The 11,605-nt window shown below is 34.3% G+C and overlaps 4 non-coding genes across 4 annotated transcripts; all 4 read right to left on the bottom strand.

Annotated features, from left to right (window-relative positions):
* Positions 1 to 1,380: 1,380 nt before the first annotated feature.
* TRNAY-GUA (transfer RNA tyrosine (anticodon GUA)) lies at positions 1,381 to 1,473 on the bottom strand. The gene is made up of 2 exons: positions 1,437 to 1,473; positions 1,381 to 1,416 (listed from the first exon to the last, which is right to left on the bottom strand). It is a non-coding gene; the product is annotated as a tRNA-Tyr (tRNA).
* Positions 1,474 to 1,475: 2 nt separating this feature from the next.
* Positions 1,476 to 1,547, bottom strand: TRNAH-GUG (transfer RNA histidin (anticodon GUG)). The gene has a single exon. It is a non-coding gene; the product is annotated as a tRNA-His (tRNA).
* Positions 1,548 to 3,745: 2,198 nt separating this feature from the next.
* Positions 3,746 to 3,844, bottom strand: TRNAY-GUA (transfer RNA tyrosine (anticodon GUA)). Its single transcript has 2 exons — positions 3,808 to 3,844; positions 3,746 to 3,781 (listed from the first exon to the last, which is right to left on the bottom strand). It is a non-coding gene; the product is annotated as a tRNA-Tyr (tRNA).
* Positions 3,845 to 9,161: 5,317 nt separating this feature from the next.
* On the bottom strand, positions 9,162 to 9,254 carry TRNAY-GUA (transfer RNA tyrosine (anticodon GUA)). The gene is made up of 2 exons: positions 9,218 to 9,254; positions 9,162 to 9,197 (listed from the first exon to the last, which is right to left on the bottom strand). It is a non-coding gene; the product is annotated as a tRNA-Tyr (tRNA).
* Positions 9,255 to 11,605: the final 2,351 nt, after the last annotated feature.

The following is an 11,605-nucleotide window of genomic DNA, read 5'->3' on the forward strand; positions in this document are numbered from 1 at the left end:
TGTAGAATTCATAAAGTGGGTTATTATTTAGAAATATAATTTCATTTAATCTTTTAAATTAAATGATAAATCTATATATCAAAAATATCAACTAATATAATAACCTAAATTTACAACATAAAATCAAACAAAATTTATCAAAAAACATGAATAAAAAATACCCAAATAATGGCCCTGTAATTACTATGGGGGCTCAATCTCTAGCTAGTTTTATAACAAGGGAGAGATAAAGGAAGATGTCAGAAATATGATCAAGGTGAGATGCACAAAGTGGAGGCCAGGTGTATCCAACATGTTATGTAATAAGAGAATATTAAATAGGCTAAAAGAAAAGATTTATAGGTCGATAATATTATGTATGAGCAAAGTGCTGAAAAATTAGGATGCGGTTTATACAAACATATATGTATAATGCAGTCATAAATATTGAGATGGATGAATAGAAAAAAAAAATAGAACAAAAATCATTAGAAAAGAGTAAATTCATGAAAATGTAGGAATATCCCAGACCGAGAGAATGTAGATTAATTAGGCCCTATTTTATGATTAAGTACTTGTTAAAAGAAGTATTTGTTCAAATCACTTATTATGTTTTTAAGTACTTATTGAGATGAGAATGTTTGGTAAGCTACTTTCTCCATAAATATTTATATTTATACAAATGACAATTTTAGCCCTCATTATATATATATATATATGACCCCACTTCATGACAAGTGAGAGTCCACATGGACCCCACTTCATGGTCAACACTATTTCTACCGTCAATGGCCCAGTATCAAGCTCGGCACATCGGCTATCGACTATCGGTTGGTACACCGGTAGCCGGCCAATACACTGGCCGCTAACGTTGTGTTGGTGGAGAGATAGAGACAAGGAGATAGAGGGAGAGAAAAATAAGAGAGTGAGAGTGGGGGTATTTTAGGTATTACAAAAAAATATTAGGGACTAGATCGTCTCATTTTTTTGGAGAAGTACTTCTTTAAAAACAAGTGCTTATTACCCTCATTTTTACGAAACACCTATAAGTACTTAAAAATCACTTAATGTGTGACTCCATGTCTTAAAATAAATACTTCTTTTAAATATTCTCAAATAGGGCCTAAAATGATTTAGTCATGCATATAGAAGATAATGCATGATATTGATAATTTGTCTATTGTGAATTTGTGAGTTGAAGCATTGAAGAGAATAAAATAACTGAGAGCAGGCGATAATATAATAATGGGCATGAAATTGAACATAGCAGTTAGAAATGAGGGTTCATAATATAACGGGCTACGTAGAGTTAGCAAATCGAATTCAAAATTAACCAATTTAGATTTCATTACTTGATCTAAATTAACTAATTTAGAAAAACTGGTGAGAAGGAAAAAAAAATCCGACCTGCCGGATTCGAACCAGCGACCTAAGGATGGCCAAGAGGGTAGGTCCCACTACAGTCCTCCGCTCTACCAACTGAGCTAAGGTCGGGATGTGGCTGCTGGGATTCGAGCCCAGGTCTCCACGGCCACAACGTGGAATTCTCACCACTAAACTACAGCCACTGGTCGATTATTTGTTATTACTAATTATATTAGTCTAAATACCATAAATTCCATCGCCCTTTGATATGCATTGTTGTGTTAGTGGATTGGATGGGACTTTATATGAAGTTGGGATGCAGGACATGCTCTAAGTGGATTCCACTCGGCATTCCTGAATATAGAAAACCCAACTTTGAATGAAAAATAAAATTCTTTGGATCCGTTTGGATCGCATGAATAATCCAATTTTTATGTGATTAGATCCAAATTTGAATAATCCATATTTAAATCCGAATTGAATATCTAGTGGATTTCAATTGATTTCAGAATATAATCGGGTATTTTATATTTTATGTATATATGGGTATATATGATGCTGCCAAATTTGGAGTTGAGGACAATGGAGTAATTTTCGAGGTCCAAGGGCTACAGGTTTCACCTACTAAGAATGTAAAGACATCAAAGGCCTTGGGAGTGTTCCTAGGGGCAATGACTATGACGATCAAGTAAGTCGAGAGTTCAAAGGAAACAAAGGTCACCACTAGAGTGTAAGTGATAGCTTAAGTATGCATGTGTTCCTCTAGGTGTAGTGTCCCTTTTATAGTACAAGTAGCCGAGGTGGGGAGTAATGCACGATGTATAATCGTTCTGTATATCGTGGTTACGTAGGGGGAATCAGAGATGCGTCCACCCCCCACAACCCCATGTTAGTGGTTCAAGAGTAAATGTGCTCAGGATGTGTGCCCGCATTGAATGCTCCACAATCGCTAAGGGTTGGAATTACCCAATTGCCCTTAGGAAACTATCCTCTGTCGAGAATGCCCCTGGCCGATGCCACATGTTAAGATCTAGTAGACTAACCAAATATACCTACATCAATATCCATATTTGATCCAATTATAAATGGATCAAATTCAGATCACTCCTAATAAAATTGAATTTTAATTGAATTTGAATTTGGATAATCGGGTATTGCATGCATCCTAAGGAATAGGGTTGTAGAATCGGAATGGAATGGCGTTCTCCCATTTGAGGGAATCGCCACCCTCTCCGTTTCTTAGAAATGAGAATCCATTCAGCTAATTTCTAATTCATGTTTATACCAATTGTAATTGGGAGGAATAGATCATTCTGATTTCGATTGTGAACCAGACGAACTCTTTACGTGGGCGTTCCAGGAAAGTCTAATTGGATGTAGCAAGAATATAAATTCCCCTACATGAATCAATACCATATCACATTGGTCGGGTCTGCTCTCTCACACTCCTATGTATATCGGATCAGTTCCACAGTAAAGATCTAATACAGTAATACGAATATTGAGTTTTTGGGTGGGTTCTATTGAATCGGGAAAGGTTACATGCATGGACGTTTTTTGGGTGGGTCAATTTTAAAATGGTGATGAAGTTCTTTGTTTTTTTCCCTTTTTTGTTGCTCTATCAAAATTGGTGACACAAGGAAAAATGAAAAAAAAAATGGTGACACAAGGAAAAATGAAAAAAAAAATGGTAACACAAGGAAAAATAGAAAAAAAATGGTGATACAAGGAAAAATGAAAAAAATGGTGACACAAGGAAAAATGAAAAAAATGGTGACACAAGGAAAAATGAAAAAAAAATGGTAACACAAGGAAAAATAGAAAAAAAAATGGTGACACAAGGAAAAATGAAAAAAATGGTGATACAAGGAAAAATGAAAAAAATCGGTGACACAAGGAAAAATGAAAAAACTGGTGACACAAGGAAAAATGAAAAAAAAATGGTAACACAAGGAAAAATGAAAAAAAAATGGTGACACAAGGAAAAATGAAAAAAATCGGTGACACAAGGAAAAATGAAAAAAAAAATGGTGACACAAGGAAAAATGAAAAAAATCGGTGACACAAGGAAAAATGAAAAAACTGGTGACACAAGGAAAAATGAAAAAAAAAATGGTTACACAAGGAAAATGAAAAAAAAAAATCGGTGACACAAGGAAAAATGAAAAAAAAATGGTGACACAAGGAAAAATGAAAAAAAATGGTGACACAAAGAAAATGAAAAAAAAAATGGTGACACAAGGAAAATGAAAAAAATATGGTGACAGTGTGACACAAGGAAAAATGAAAAAAAATGGTAACACAAGGAAAAAGGAAAAAAATTGGTGACAAGGAAAAGAAAATAGTGATACAAGGAAAATGAAAAAAAAAATGGTGATACGAGGAAAAATGAAAATTAAAATCCGACCTGCCGGATTCGAACCAGCGACCTAAGGATGGCCAAGGCCCAACGGGTGGGTACCACTACAGTCCTCCGCTCTACCAACTGAGCTAAGGTCGGAACGTGGAATTCTCACCACTAAACAACAACTACCCTGCGCACTGCTTTGACAGAACTTTATATGGCAGAACTGGTTTTAACAAGATAGATTCTACTTAGAATTCCTGAAGATTGAAGGCCCCACTTGGAATAAATAATTCTTTAAATATTCCATTGGACAAGAAAAGGTTACATGGATGTTCATTTGGATATAGCAAGAATCTATGGTGATGTTTGATAAATCTGAAACCTGAAGTTTGAAAAGTTAAAAAAGATACTAAAATGTCTGAAATTTGAAAAGAGGGATAGAAACTTTTTTATGTTTTAGAGGCTCTGAATCCATAAATTTGTTTGTGTTCGATCAACCCTTCAACATTTGAAATTCATTGATTTTACTATTTTAACCCTAAAACATACTATTTGAAAATGTTGAATTCAATTTGTATTATCTCATAAAAAATAATTTTCAACCTCAAAATAATATTGAAATAATACAAATAAAAAATAAAAAATTAATAATTAAAAATTACTAATTATTAAATGAAACGATTAAAATTAAAAATAATTAATGAATATAAAAATAATTAATAATTAATAATTAACACAAATAAAAATTAAAATAAATTTAAAAAATGAATGAAATAATTAAAAATTACTAGTTAATAAAAATAATTAATAATTAATAATTAATTATTAGTAATAATAAATAATAATAATAATTTATTATTATTACTACTCACCGAACTGCCGCTACAAGTTGCAATGGCGGTGGCGAGAAGATAGGAGAGAGAGAGAGAGAGAGAGAGAGAGAGAATGAACTACCTTACAGCGGTGGTGATGGGAAGACAAGGAGGAGAGAGCGAGAGAGAGAAGGAATCACCGTCGTTGCAGCTTGCAATGGCGATGACGAGAAGGTAGAGGAGAGAGAGAGAGAGAGAGTGCAGCGGTGGTGGAGCTTCATTAGGTTGCAGACTCGTTCAATTTGAGTTACATGAAGGACAAAAACATGTAATATTAAATTTTTTAGGGCATATATGTCTTTTATATACCTCTGATTTACGTCTGAACCATTAAGCATCTGCTCTATCTCTTAGAAATTAAGATCTGAAATCCAATTTCAGATCTCTAATAAGAGGGCATACCAAACACTTGGTGGCGTATGAAAAGCAACTTTTTCAGATTTAGACATCTGAAAAGTGCAATCAAACGCCACCTACGGTGGTGTTTAATAAATATGAAAAGTTAAAAAGCTATTAAAAGTGTCTGAAGTCTAAAAAGAGCTATGATACTTTTCTACTTTTTAGAGGTTTTGATTGGATCAACCCTTTAGCATATAAAGTTCCTTGATTTTACTATTTTACCCTCAAAATAGACTTTTTGATAATTTTGAGTTCAATTTGCACTATTTCATATAAAATAATTTATGAAATTCAAAATAATATTTAAATAATATGAATAATAAATAATAAATAATACAATTAAAATTATCAAAAATAATTGATGACTAATAAAAATTATTAAAGTAATTAATACTTAATAAAAATTAAAATAGTTAATAATTAGAAAATAACACAAAATGTCTTAATTTGATCTTGTAAGAAGATACATCACAAATTATAAAAACCCAGATGCTGTTATACTAAGATTATGACTGATTAAAAGAAAAAATATTTTCTTTTCCTTAATTTTACAAGACTAATGATGTAATGGATTGAGTTGGTCCATAACCACACTATTGGATGGGGACATGGGAAAAGAAGAGGAGGAGTCAAGACTAAGATTCAATAAACAAAGCATGGATGTTTTCTCAACAGTTAAGGGATTCAATAAACAAACAAGGCATTGTACAAAACAAAGCAAGAAGGGGAAAAAACAAAGCATGGATGTTTTCTCATCAATTAAGAGATTCAATGAACAAATCAAATAATCTATAGTTCGTATATGATTATTAACAAACTTAAGAGATTCAATAGTTAAACATAAACAAACCAAACAAATCAAACAACTATAAATAGGAAAGATACCTTTGCTAGCCGTTTGGCATGACTATAATCCTTGAAAAAATGAAGATTTATGGTGAGAAATCCAATGTCTGACAAAGAAGAAGAAGCAAAAATGAGAGAAAAGAGGGTCTTGTGGCTATACCTGGAGCAATCTTCACGAGCGAAGATTTCTTTTGCGTCTGAAACAAAAATGGGCTAGGTTTGGTTTGGGGGTAATCAGGAGCATCAATGCGTCATCTTGAAAATGCTGGGGGTAGTTTTGACTTTTTACTAGCTCTAAACCGCATCTGAGCACGTTAAGAGCTCGGCTGCGCACTTTGCATTTTAGATCTGAAAATGAAATTTAGATCATTTTTCAGATGCATCATCAAACAGGTCTAGTGTTTGAAAAACAAGTTTATCAGACACCAGACGTCTGAAAAGTGTTATCAAACGCGCCCTTAATTACTATATCACATGGTTGAATTTTCTCTCTCACTCTCTCTAGCACCATAAATAAATTAATTTGTAATCGCAAGATTGAGTTTTGGGCGGGCCTATTTTAAAATGGTGTTGAAGTTCTTTGTTTTTTTTTTCCTTGTTTTGTTTTGCTTTGTCAATAAGAAATTATGAAATTTATTCTTTAATTTATTATTTTTGTGTTTTTTTATACAAAATACAAAATAATATATAACAGTAAAACCTTACTTACCAATCTTAAATATGATTAATTAAGCAAATGGAAGTGGCCTTGAACCAACCCTATTCAATATGTTATTGGGTAGGGTCTGATCTCAAATTGTTAGAATCGGTTCCCAATGCTTTTATAAAAACCTTTAAATAAGCATGTTATTGACTCACCAATATGATACATATTGATACATAGTGAAATTTTGATCTTAGTTTCTCAAAAACAACTTAGTCAATGCAATGCAACTCAATCAATCACCGCATAATCACTCCCAAACGGGCTTTAATTTTGAGTAAAGACGGCCTATATGGGTCAAAGTTGGGCTTGGCTTGATTTGGGGCCTATAGCTTTTATGTGTACAATATAATATTTTAATCTCATATAATACATATTTTATAATATAAAAATATTATCAATGTTCAAACTTCAAAATATGAATACACCTCGATACACTAGAAGGGGTGTGTTGGTATTTTGAACATAGCGCGTTTTATTTATTCTTTTTAGTTTTTTCTTTCAAAATTTCAGGGGAATGTTAAAAAATACTTAAAATAAGCATATCGGTGACCCGGCTGATATGTATAAAATATATGCAATGTGAATTTATAAAGAGATTGAGAAGAACGTTACTCAGTCCGATGGGCAATGTGGAGGATAGGTGTGTCCAAACATGTTGTGTGACAATTGAGAAGAGAATATTATTTAGGCAAAAAGAAAAAATTTATAAAACAGTTTTAAGGTCAATTATATTGTATTGAGCAGAGTGCTGAAAAATTAAGACCCAACTCATTCAAAGCAAATCTTAGCTTTCACATAAATGAAAAAATGAGGAAATCTAGACGAAAATAGTTTGAGCAAATCGTATATATCTTCGGTGATGGGATCTCGTGGCATTATTTCTGGAGTCTGAAATTTATTCCTCATAAATTGTAGATTTTTATTTGGAGGATTATGCATGATGTTCTTCTTGTTAAAAGAAGATTAAAAGTGGCGTTGAAACATATAACCATCTCTTACTCTCTTTGTGATGATGATGAAGAATCTCCTGAATACTTATTTCCAAATGCCCTTTTCCTAAGCAAGTTTGGTTCAGTGCGGATATTATTATCCGTTCTGGCTTAAGCTCAGAAAGGAGTTTGGAAAATTGGATCACAACCTGGATAAAGTTCTTTAAATCAAGGTGCATCACTGATGTTGATTTATTAAAAATCATTTCTCTTCTTTAGCATATTTGGCTTGCAAGGAATGTGCTGATTTTCAATGACAGGCCATGGGCTCCTCATTTCATTGCTCGTCGTGCCATTAGTTTCGCTCATCATAGCTTTTTGATATTTTCTAATTATCATGATAACTTGATGGACCATGCAAGCAAACAGATTGGTGCAGCTAGTGCAATGGGCAAAGCCCCCAGTGGCTTTTTAAAAATCAACTTTGGAAAGTATCAAATTTGCCATTTTCATGGGTTTCTCTCATACCATCTTTGAAGGTGATAATGAGTCAATTATCGAGCTCTTATTGGAGGAAAACTCACATCCTCCTTGGAGTATTCTTACTCTCTTATCTAGTTGTAGGAGTATCCTCAATCACTTTGATGGTTCCTCAGTTACTTTTACTCCAAGATCTGGTAGCCAAGTAGCTCACGGCATAGTCAATTTTGCTCTTCTTGTCACTTTACTCAAACCTGATCCTCTACTTCTGAGTTTATTTCTTCTGTATTAATCAAGGGTGTAACTGAAATTGAAAGTTGAATGAAGTTGCCTAAGGTCTTTCAAAAAAAAAAAAAATTGAAGAGGTGTAAAAAAGCTAACGACAAGCTACAAAGGCTTGGCTTGAAGTAGTTACAAATGATAAGGGCCCATGACATAACAATGGATATGGCATTGATGAACAAAGTAGAACAACGGGATAGGGTTTAAGTGGCTGAGCCCAAATAGTTGCAACAATGCTTTGTTGAGTTGAGTGAAGTTTTGAAGATGAATTTTTTCTGTCTAACCCTTCTGCAAATGGTGTAGATGGGAATTGAATTTGCTATGTGGATTGAACTCATTCGAATTCACAATCAATCAATTTAAATTTTGTTACTTTATTGATTGATTTGGTTCTACCTTTAGGGTTTGAAGGAAAGAGGTAAGAAAGGAAAGGGAAGGTATGCAGGTTTGCCTTCCTTTCCCTACTTTTTCCTTCAACCCAGACACAGCCTTAAGGTACTATTTTTGAAGGAAAAATCTGTGTTACCTTTACCAGTCAAAAGCTCCATACGTTTTTCAAAAATAAAAATAAAAAATAAAAAATAAAAAAAAACCATGAATCTTCATAAATGCCTCCTGATTGGTTACCATTATTGAATCCTCTAGAATTACATCACTAAATTTCATTTGAATCAGATGGGAAATATGGCAAGAAATCTGATTTTATTATATAGAAAAATACTGCAACGTGAGTATCTTAAATTGGTGAATGAAGTAGTACTTGGAGAGTGGTTTCTTGGTCATTTTATCATAATGTAAAGTGTCTTTTCAATATTCGATTATCTTTTTCTTTATTTTTTTGGACGCCATTCATTATTGGGTTTCACTTTAAAAACCCTCACTCTACCCATATATTGCTTTAAAAAATTGGGAGAAGGAAAAATATATATTAGATGAAAAAAATGGAAAAATAAAGATCTGACCTGCCGGATTCGAACCAGCGACCTAAGGATGGCCAAAGGGGTAGGTCCCACTACAGTCCTCCGCTCTACCAACTGAGCTAAGGTCGGAATGTTGCTGCTGCTGAGATTCGAGCCCAGGTCTCCACGGCCACGACGTGGAATTCTCACCACTAAACTACAGTCACAAGTTGAGGTCCCATTCTTATTATAAATATATTAATCCTATATAATTCCTAACCATCTGATCCGCACTGTTTTGACCAGGAGATCGAATAAAACTTTACATAAGGTGGGATGGCAGAGTAGGTTCTAACTCCTAACTTAGTAGATTCCACTCAGCATTCCTGAAGATTGAAGACCCCACTTTGAATAAGAAATTCTTTATATATTCCATTGTACAGTGAAAGGTTGCAAGGACGATCCTGGAGAGTCTAGTGGGATACAGTAAGAATCTAACTTCCCCAGCATCAATCGGTACCATATCACATTGGTCGAGTCTCCACTCTCTCTCTCTCTCTCTCTCTATATATATATATATATATATATATCGTACCAGACTTCTAGTACCAAGATCGAGTTTTGGATGGGCCAATTTTGAAAGGTGATCAAGTACTACAATCTTTGTTTTTTCTTTGGCTTTGTCAATAAGAAACTATGGAACTTATTCTTTAATCTATTATGTTTGTGTTTCTTGCACGTGTATGGCATTGTATTTACTGTTCATGAACGTTTTACAAGATTATAAAGTTATACCTGATAATCTCTGTGGTACTTTGGCCTTTTTGATAAGGAGAAGTCTGAAGACTCTGAACTAATTTGTCTGATATCTGTGCCTCTCAGTCTCAGGACACAGTTGTTGTCCTTGTTCTTGAACTTCTAAAACTATTAGGCATGATACAGAACAGAACTCTGTAAAACCAAGTCTATGTATTAAATATACTCAATCCCTTGGAAATAAGTGGGCAACTGGGCTACGGTCAATTATTCCATTTTAACTTTCCAGTCTCATCTGCACGTGATTACTCTTTCCCCTTAATCTCTGAAAATTGGGTACAAAGGAAACGCCAAAGGTGGCGTTTTGCATCGGCAGAATTTTGATCCTTGATAATCTACATTGGAGTAAAAACTTTGCATAACAGATTGGGATTCGGGTACAGGCTCTCACTTTCTTTTCCCAAGCCATGAACAAGGCAGGCATAATTTCATGTTTCATCTGATGTTCAAAGCCTGCCCTAGTACCTTGTGTGCTTTCAGCTAGGGGGTGTCCATTGCAATCTGATCTGATCCAATATGAGTCCATTACAAATGGGTCAGGGCCAATCCTATCCAATGGATACTTTGGACCATTTTGGACAGGTCCAATTCAATGTCTGGACTGTCCAATCTGTTCAAATTGGTTTTAATTTAGATTTGTTCTAATCGAAATCTGGTCCATTGACACCGGATAGTGGTTCAATCTGACTCAATCCAATATAAATCCATTATGGATGGATCAGGTTCAATCTAATCTAATAAATACTTTTGAGTCTAGATTGATCCAATTCAATATATCTTAATATCTTACTGGTCTATTTGATCTGTCAAAATTGATTTTGATTTGAACGGGGTTTAACCAAAACCAGTCCGTTGAACCGGGGGGGGGGGTCCAATAACCCACAAGAATACTTCTCAATTAGAGTTTATCCATTTTTCCGTTGCAAGTCAGTTAAGCAGATTCATTAGGATGTAAATCATTGGCAATCAGATTGCAGGGCCATTCAGAGCCCCAAAAAGAAAGAAAAAAAAAAAGGGGTCTACCCATCTCCCAGACAGCATGGGCCTTCCATGTAATCGTAGCCCATAACAGATAAGTGCGACCACACCTCCTAAATGCAAAACAGTCCTGCTAAATATTTTTCTTTTGGTGGCACAACCCAAAATAAAGGTCACTAGCGACCAGTATTCCTATATAGGGGTGTCAATGGGCTGGTTTTGGATTGGATTCATCCAAACCAAAATCAATTTGAACGGATTAGACAGACCAACAAGATATAATGAATTGGACCAGTCCAGACTTAATAGTCCAAAATATTTTATTGGATTGGAATGACCTAATCCATCCGAAATGAATTTATATTGAATTGGGTTGGATTGAGCCAATATCTGATTCATTGATAAAAGAATATAGGTGTCAATGGATCAGGTTTGGGTTAGAATTAATCTAAATTAAAATAAATTTAAACAGATTGGATGGTCCAAACATTGAATTAGACCAGTCCAAATTGTTCATTGGATTGGATTGGACCTGGTAATGGATTCCACATTAAGATATATAACTTGGACCATCTTGATTCAATAGGGTCACAAGTTGGGGATACATCTTTCCCCCAACAATTTTTCCCACGCGTGGAGTTATACTCGTGGGGCTATTCAGGCTTATTTTCTCAGCTATGACATGGCATCTGATGTGTACATTTGCA

The sequence above is a fragment of the Nelumbo lutea genome, chromosome 5 (genome assembly GCF_056320005.1).
Source record: "Nelumbo lutea isolate HS-2025 chromosome 5, American lotus-T2T, whole genome shotgun sequence".
NCBI classification, from domain to species: Eukaryota; Viridiplantae; Streptophyta; class Magnoliopsida; order Proteales; family Nelumbonaceae; genus Nelumbo; species Nelumbo lutea.